The sequence below is a fragment of the Zeus faber genome (assembly GCF_960531495.2).
Source record: "Zeus faber genome assembly, chromosome: 2".
In the NCBI taxonomy this organism is placed as follows: domain Eukaryota; kingdom Metazoa; phylum Chordata; class Actinopteri; order Zeiformes; family Zeidae; genus Zeus; species Zeus faber.
In genome coordinates, this window is record NC_137189.1 from 21878497 (window position 1) to 21885559 (window position 7063).

Below are 7063 nucleotides of genomic sequence, written 5' to 3' on the forward strand. Positions count from 1 at the left end.
CTGTGTTCTCTGGGATCCCTGAAAGATGAGGTCATCTTGCGTATACTTCTGGATTGCATATCCAGGATAGTCTCTTTCATTATTTTATTTTATTTTTTTACAAATTCAGTCCATTTACCATTTACCATACTCTTAAGTTCTCCCTCGCTCACTGTGTGAATTAGAACGACTGAATCAAACAAACTTAATGTCTGAAAATTGAAAGACTTTTTGCTGAGAGACTCGTTAAGAACCGAATTTCAAAAAATAAATGAACTGTTTATAACTACCAGTGTTGGGAGCGTTAATCAAAAAAGGTAATGTATTACACATTACTCGTTACTCTAAAAAAGTAATGCCTTACCTTGATTATAACTCCCTGTAGAAATTAATTCCTTACACTACTCGTTACATTACTTTTGTGTTGTGCATGCATTATGTTCTGACTTTGTGAGTTATCTTATTAAGTTTTATTGTTAAGTATACATTTTAATTGTCGTATGCAAGTGTTATGCATGATTGTTCAGTGTTAAATTGTTACTAATACTTTCTGTTTATGTTGTGTTTTGGGAAATGAAGTACTGAAACTGTGATGGACATTACTGTTTGGTTTAATGACCGCAGCCTTCATTTTCATGCTGAGAAAGTGTTCGTCTCTCAGTTTGTTTAGAAAATGGAGAAATTGTTAAAGTAAACTTTGTCTTACTTCACCCAGCACCACAACACAGAGACAGACAGAGATTCCTTCCTTTTTCAGTTAGATACAGAACTTATATAGGCTAAAGCAAGTTACGACATAATTGTTTGACTGGTAACTTTAATGTGATCACTGAATTTAGCAACAGTAACACGTTATATTACTATCACGTCACACTAGTGTGTAACAGCGCAGTCGTTGAAAAACACATAATGTATATGCTCATATATAATGGGCTAATAATAATGCAAATAAAACATTCTGTTTCACGTAGCCTTTCTTCTTCATTTTGCACCAATTCCCTTTTAGAAGTTGCAGTACATTGTTGAGATCTTGCAAAGCAGCGAGGGAGATCTGCTTGTGGCTTCCAAGGCCCTCATTGGACAACTGGAACCAATGGCAGCAAATTTAATTGAGTCGGAAACCAGAACGTTGTCACATGACCTTCAGATGCTGGGCCAATTACTATCAGGACAAAGGGCTCATATTCAGGTAGGCTGTACACACAAATACAACTTGCTTACATATACTGTAAGCCTGAGCAAAAACAAGCAGAAAAAATAATTCTATTTATGCAGAGTACCCAAAACCACTGAAGTAGATATAAAACAAGTAATTTTTTATAAATGCTTGGTTCATAATGGTTTATTTAATTGTTTGTTGCTATTTTTTTTAGGTTTATTGTGCTTGGCAGTAATTTTATTTTGCCATTTGCCATGTGTTATTTCTATCTATCCATCCACCCCTCTCTCGCTCTCTCTCTCGCTCTCTCTCTCGCTCTCTCTCTCTCTCTCTCTCTCTCTCTCTCTCTCTCTCTCTCTCTCTCTCTCTCTCTTTGGGATAGCTTTACATTAGAAATAGACGTATGCCTGGTGTTTTTTTCTAAAAAAGCACATCATGATTGAAATTTTGCATTTTTTCATTACACTTTTTTGCTATTGAATAAATAATCAACTGTTCCTCTAAATTTGTTGAGTCCCAGACTAGACTTTAATTTTGAAAACATTTTCCTTCAGATTCTGTTTGGCAACTGTCAATGCAATTTCCTATATAGTCGTGATCAGGGCTTGAAAGCTTGGGTTTTACCAGTGTACAGGTAAAGTCACAGGTAAAGTTGTCCCACTGTACACAGGAGCAATTGGAGCGACGCACACAGTTTGGTGCCAGCTTGGAGGCGCTGGAGACGCAGATGCAGAGGGTAGTGGATCAAATGGCGGCGAGGGCAAATAACTTGGGTGATGCAAAGGTCAGGAGTCAGGAATCTCATCAGTTTTACTGTTATTTAAAGAAGCAACCGTAACGTATCACATTTAGATTACATTTTAAGTACAAATTGCGGCTCAGTGAGATCCTTCCAAATAAATCCAACACCACTGTTACTTTGTAGAAGATGTCGTCGGAGCTTAATGATCTCTTCCCGTCACTGGTGGATCTTGGAGAGATGAGCCGTGGTGTGAGCCACAGCAGCCGTAAAGCGGCTAGGTTACAGATGCTTCAAGGCCGGTGGATTGAAGGGTTTACTCACGCATCTGACATTTACAAGTGAGGGGTTAAGTCTTAGTGGAAATGTCAAAATACGATGATTAATAAAGTGATGATGGAAGGGATAATTGGTTTTGTTTCTTTGCTGTTCAACCAGAGAGCTGCAGGCCGAGGTCTGTGCTTCTCAGAGCTTTCAGCAGAAGTGTGCCAGCCTGGCCGCCATCCAGGAGAAAGTTTTGGGAGACTCTGTGGCCAAAGGAGCAGTGAGTTTCTCCGGACTCCGAGAAATGTTGGCCGTCCATCAGGTACAGTGATTTGGCCATTGGCCACTCAGTAATAAGCAACAACCATCACTTCTTTCACTGCCGATACAGAATATATAGTATTTATGTAGCGGCTGATGCAGACAATTGATTCCGTTGCACTCCAGTGGCGCAGTGCCGTCGATTCCCGCCTGGGGCGCTGTTGGCACCGTGCTCCGGGCGGGTTATTTCCCAAATAGGAGCCTTTCGGTGTGGAGTTTGCATGTACTCCCCATGCTCACATGGGGTTTCCGCCACCTAACGTCAGTAAGGACCCCAACCAAAAACATGCACACGTCATCATCTGACCAGCGATGGACACTCGTCACCAGGTCCCCAGGCGCATCAACGAATGCTGTGCATGTGTTGTAGTGTGGTGTGTTGCGTGATAATTAAAGATTCTTCTTCTAACCAAGTTTCAGTTAAAAACATAACATCAAGGTTGTGCTTGATAATTAATTAATTAATATTTTTCCTACAAAAGACCTAACGTTTAATAAAGCTAGATTTAGTGTGTTAAAAGCATTAACTGCCCAATTTTGGGACAGGCTGTGGCTGATGAGGAATTGATGCTAAATTTGTTACATTTTCTGAATTGGCTGGGTGCTTCCTGTATCTTAGCAGATTCGCCATTGTTTTCTATTACTTATCGAGACCCATGATGCCCATAAGGGCATGGAAGCACGTGGCGCCGTCAAGTTGTCTGACAGAATTAGCTCCACGAGTACACCATAAGGTGGTTCACAAACAACTTGCCATTTCCTCACATAAAGTATTTGTTAACATAGTGATTTTTAATCCATGCAGCAGCATGAATGGGTTTTTCATGTTGGTCCCATTCAACTCCATCTTGCAGTTTCTCTTTTGTGCTTCCCCAGGGGCTCCAGACGGAGATCATGACCGGGCACCAACTCCTGCAGGGCCTTCTGTGCGACGCTGTCAAGACCTTGGACAACGCAACGGCGGAGCAAAGGTACATGGACCGCCAAGATAAAAATCATAATCACAACACACTTAAAATATTCAAAAGTATTACACCGCTGTAATCTGAATTCCCTTTTAATTTTTTTCAAATATAACCACAGCTGATTATGGAATCTTTTTACTGTGATCGAATTATGTAATTCTCATTACATGAAATCAGTAACTACCCAAATCTGTTTACTGTAAGTGGCATGAAAGGTACACAATCAACCTGCCTTAAAACAGTTTATTTTCTCTCTCTTTCTCTCTCTCTCTCTCCTTGAAAGACTAGATGTGGAAAGTAACTCTAAAAGTAACACATTAGTACATAGTAGTAGTACATTTTTATGTAAAGCCTAATTTTGGCACTTATACTTTTAGTTGAATTTATTTTTTAAAGGGGACCTATTATGCTCTTTTGCAATAAGTTGATATAGGTCTCTGGAGTCCCCAAAACATCTTTTTTAACTTTTTAACTTCAAACACCCATCAGATTATGCATTTGAGCCATTGTAACATGCCTCTATACCATAGTGTTCCCAAACGTTTCAGTGTGTGTAGCTTTAATTGTAAATTAGCAGCCAAGACCCTAGTTCTGAGCCAATGGGGTTTGAGCACAAGTTCCAGGTTCTGTGAGCCAATGGGGTTCGAGCTTTACTCCGGGCTCAGTTTTATTAACTTGGTAAACTTTCACTGATGTCACCTTATCAGTACACCAATTCTGTTTCTGAACAAATTTGAGGGGAGAAATAAGCAATCCAGTTGGTGAATCTTCACTCATATGAGTTCTACAAGGCCTCATTTAAACGCTTGTTCCGAGTTTCACCCCGGTGTCCGGAGCAGTGCGGAGCTTGGAGCATCGTGGGATATGTCGGGGCTTGGTGATTTTTTTGTTTCAATCAATTACACAAGCGTCATAAAAAAATACGTCTATGGTTTTGTTTGGAGAAACTAAACAGCAAATATGTACTTAAGTTTCCCTTTTCTGCAGTTTTGTCATGGACAGTTGGTATTAATTCCTCTATCAAAAGATTTGTGGTGGTCTGCAGCCAACAACAGAGCACTTCCCGTGCTTAGCTCTTAGTTTCAATGCTAGAGGTTCCAGCCACACTCGAGCCGTGGGGGCGGTTCTAATTAGAATAATGCCCTTGGTGACGTATACGACGTGGACGACGCCCACCCGGTCCATGGGGGACACCACCTGATATTGCTGCATCGAGGCATGTGAGCGGTGAGTCGGTCCCATCTTGGCAGTGCAAGAGTCGCATCGGTGAACGAAAAAGTCCACGTCCTGGCGACATCACGGCCAGTAGAATCGAGACCGGAGTGGACAAGCTGGAGGATGCGGTGCCGTAGCTGGCGAGGAACCAAGAGCTGGAGGGTCTCATGGTGGCCCCTGGGGTCTGCCAGCGTCGATGGAGGAGACCGTTTCAAATGATGAGACAGCAACTCTAAATAAATATGTAGAAATGTTTGTTTTTTTAATATATACAGTGTGTGTGTGTGTGTGTGCGTGTGTGTGTGTGGTTGATGCATACCAAGCTTGGTAATTAAATATTTCCACTAAATACATCATTTGAACGGACCTCTATGGGAAACAATGCTCCAGTTAACACTGCGCTCAGAAAAATAGAGCCAAGGTGTAAAAAAAGGCGAGGGGTTTAGGAGCCTCGCGTCATGCCGCTTTCACGACGCTTTCACGACGCTGACACTTCTGCTTGGTGTGACCTTCCACACTGACATGTCGCTTCTGGTGTGGCCAAGGGGTTACACTACAAGCCATTGCATACAAAAATTTTCTTCGCATTTTGCAGAAATTAACTGGCAATCACTCATCAATACACTTGTAAGAATAGGTAATTTTTGCCAATGACATATTTATTCCATACCCATTATATTCATTATTGCGTTTATTGCACAAGTACAATTCCTCACGGATTACGACCAGGAGGAATTGTACTTGTGCAATAAATGCAATAATGAATATGGTAATTGTATATTCACTCTTTGCCTAAAGCTCGGGCCACATTGCGTGATTTTCGAGGCCCATTTGGCAATGATTTGAGATCGTCATAGTCTGGGGTAGTCGCGCTATAGAATAATAGCTGTCATCGATGCGTGTGTGAGTGAAAGACTCAAATTTGTCTCCATATGATCCCAGCTCACGATTCAATCAAACATTTGGATTGAGGGTGTAGTCTTTCCAAAATCTTTGGAAAGTTTGGAAAGAGGCACAAGGCACAAGCCTCAAATTACATTTCAACAGCCAATGAGATTGTGCACCTCACAATGGCGAAGCCAAAGAAAACGGCAAGTGAAGCGACTTGTGGAATTGTGGCAGACTCATGAGTGTCTTATAAGTGTATAATGTCAGTGCTGCACAAACAACCACAGTCGTGAGCTGTATGGCATCCATAATTGTTTTGGTGTCAAAATATTGCGAAAAGGATTACATTCTGTGCTGTCATGTGTGTGCGCAGAAGAGACAGAAAATCTGCAAATTTCAGTTTCTAAATATGCACAGCTCACTCTTTTTATTGTCATTCACATTTGAAAAAAAAATCACATTATTTGGACGATGCCATTGGTATAATTACGTACCGATATATTACTGAGACAAATTATATGTTTTCATACATCTTTCCTGTCAATTACCGAGAACCTACTTTGTCTGCTTCTCAAGAGTTTGCATGTAAACAAAACGGTTGTCAACATATTACAACTCTACATTACAACCAATTTAACCTGAGTTCAAAATTAAACCGCCCTGTCCACCCTTCCTGCACAGGGCCGAAATCATTGCAAACGTGGCTGGCGTGAAAGAGGGCTGGAGGAACTGCGTGGCTTTAGCCGGGAAGCGCGGGGCTCTGGTGAGGGAGCAGCTGGTGCGATGGAGGGTCTACAGCCAGGGGTCCAAGTCGCTGCGGAACTTCCTGAGGGACATCGAGCCGCTGCTCCCTGTCATCGGGCCAAGTGTGCGGACGCTGGAGCAGCTACGATGCTCCGTGGATGATTACAAGGTGAGCATGCCTGCTATTTCTTTGTTTCTGTATCAATATGTTTGGCTTTTTATGAGCAGAAGTTGACAGTGGCTGGAATCTTGCACTGGCAATCTGTGCCAGTAATTGTTTTTTCAGTTTTATTTCAACATCAAATGATTTTTTTCCTTATGTATGGGTTAACTGAGAACTTTACAAGTCTACACTTATGGATTCTACTAGCACACAGTCAGAGGCTTTATCAACTGGCCCATGGAGGGTTGGCCACTGGGCCAGAGCTTAATGTGGAACCCTGTGTAAGGAAAATGCCTTTTCAGAGAGATGAGAAAGAATCTTTTCTGACTTGGAGCCCAAATTGGCCTTTTTTATATTAAAAAAAAGTGGAGTGGAAAGGAATATAAAGGAAAGCAGAAAGGAGTATGAAGCAGCTACACTCCATTCATTATGATCCACACAAAGATAAATGACCCTTTTTCACCCTCTGTGTCTTACTCACAAGTGGCCAGAGGGAAATGAGCTCCGAGAGATGAAGCTTGGACTTATATAACTTTGGATGATGATGTCACAAAGCGGCCCGCTCCTGAAACTAATGAAATTTACGAGTTTTTCCACAAATTTCTGCTCCATATGTAGATCGATAT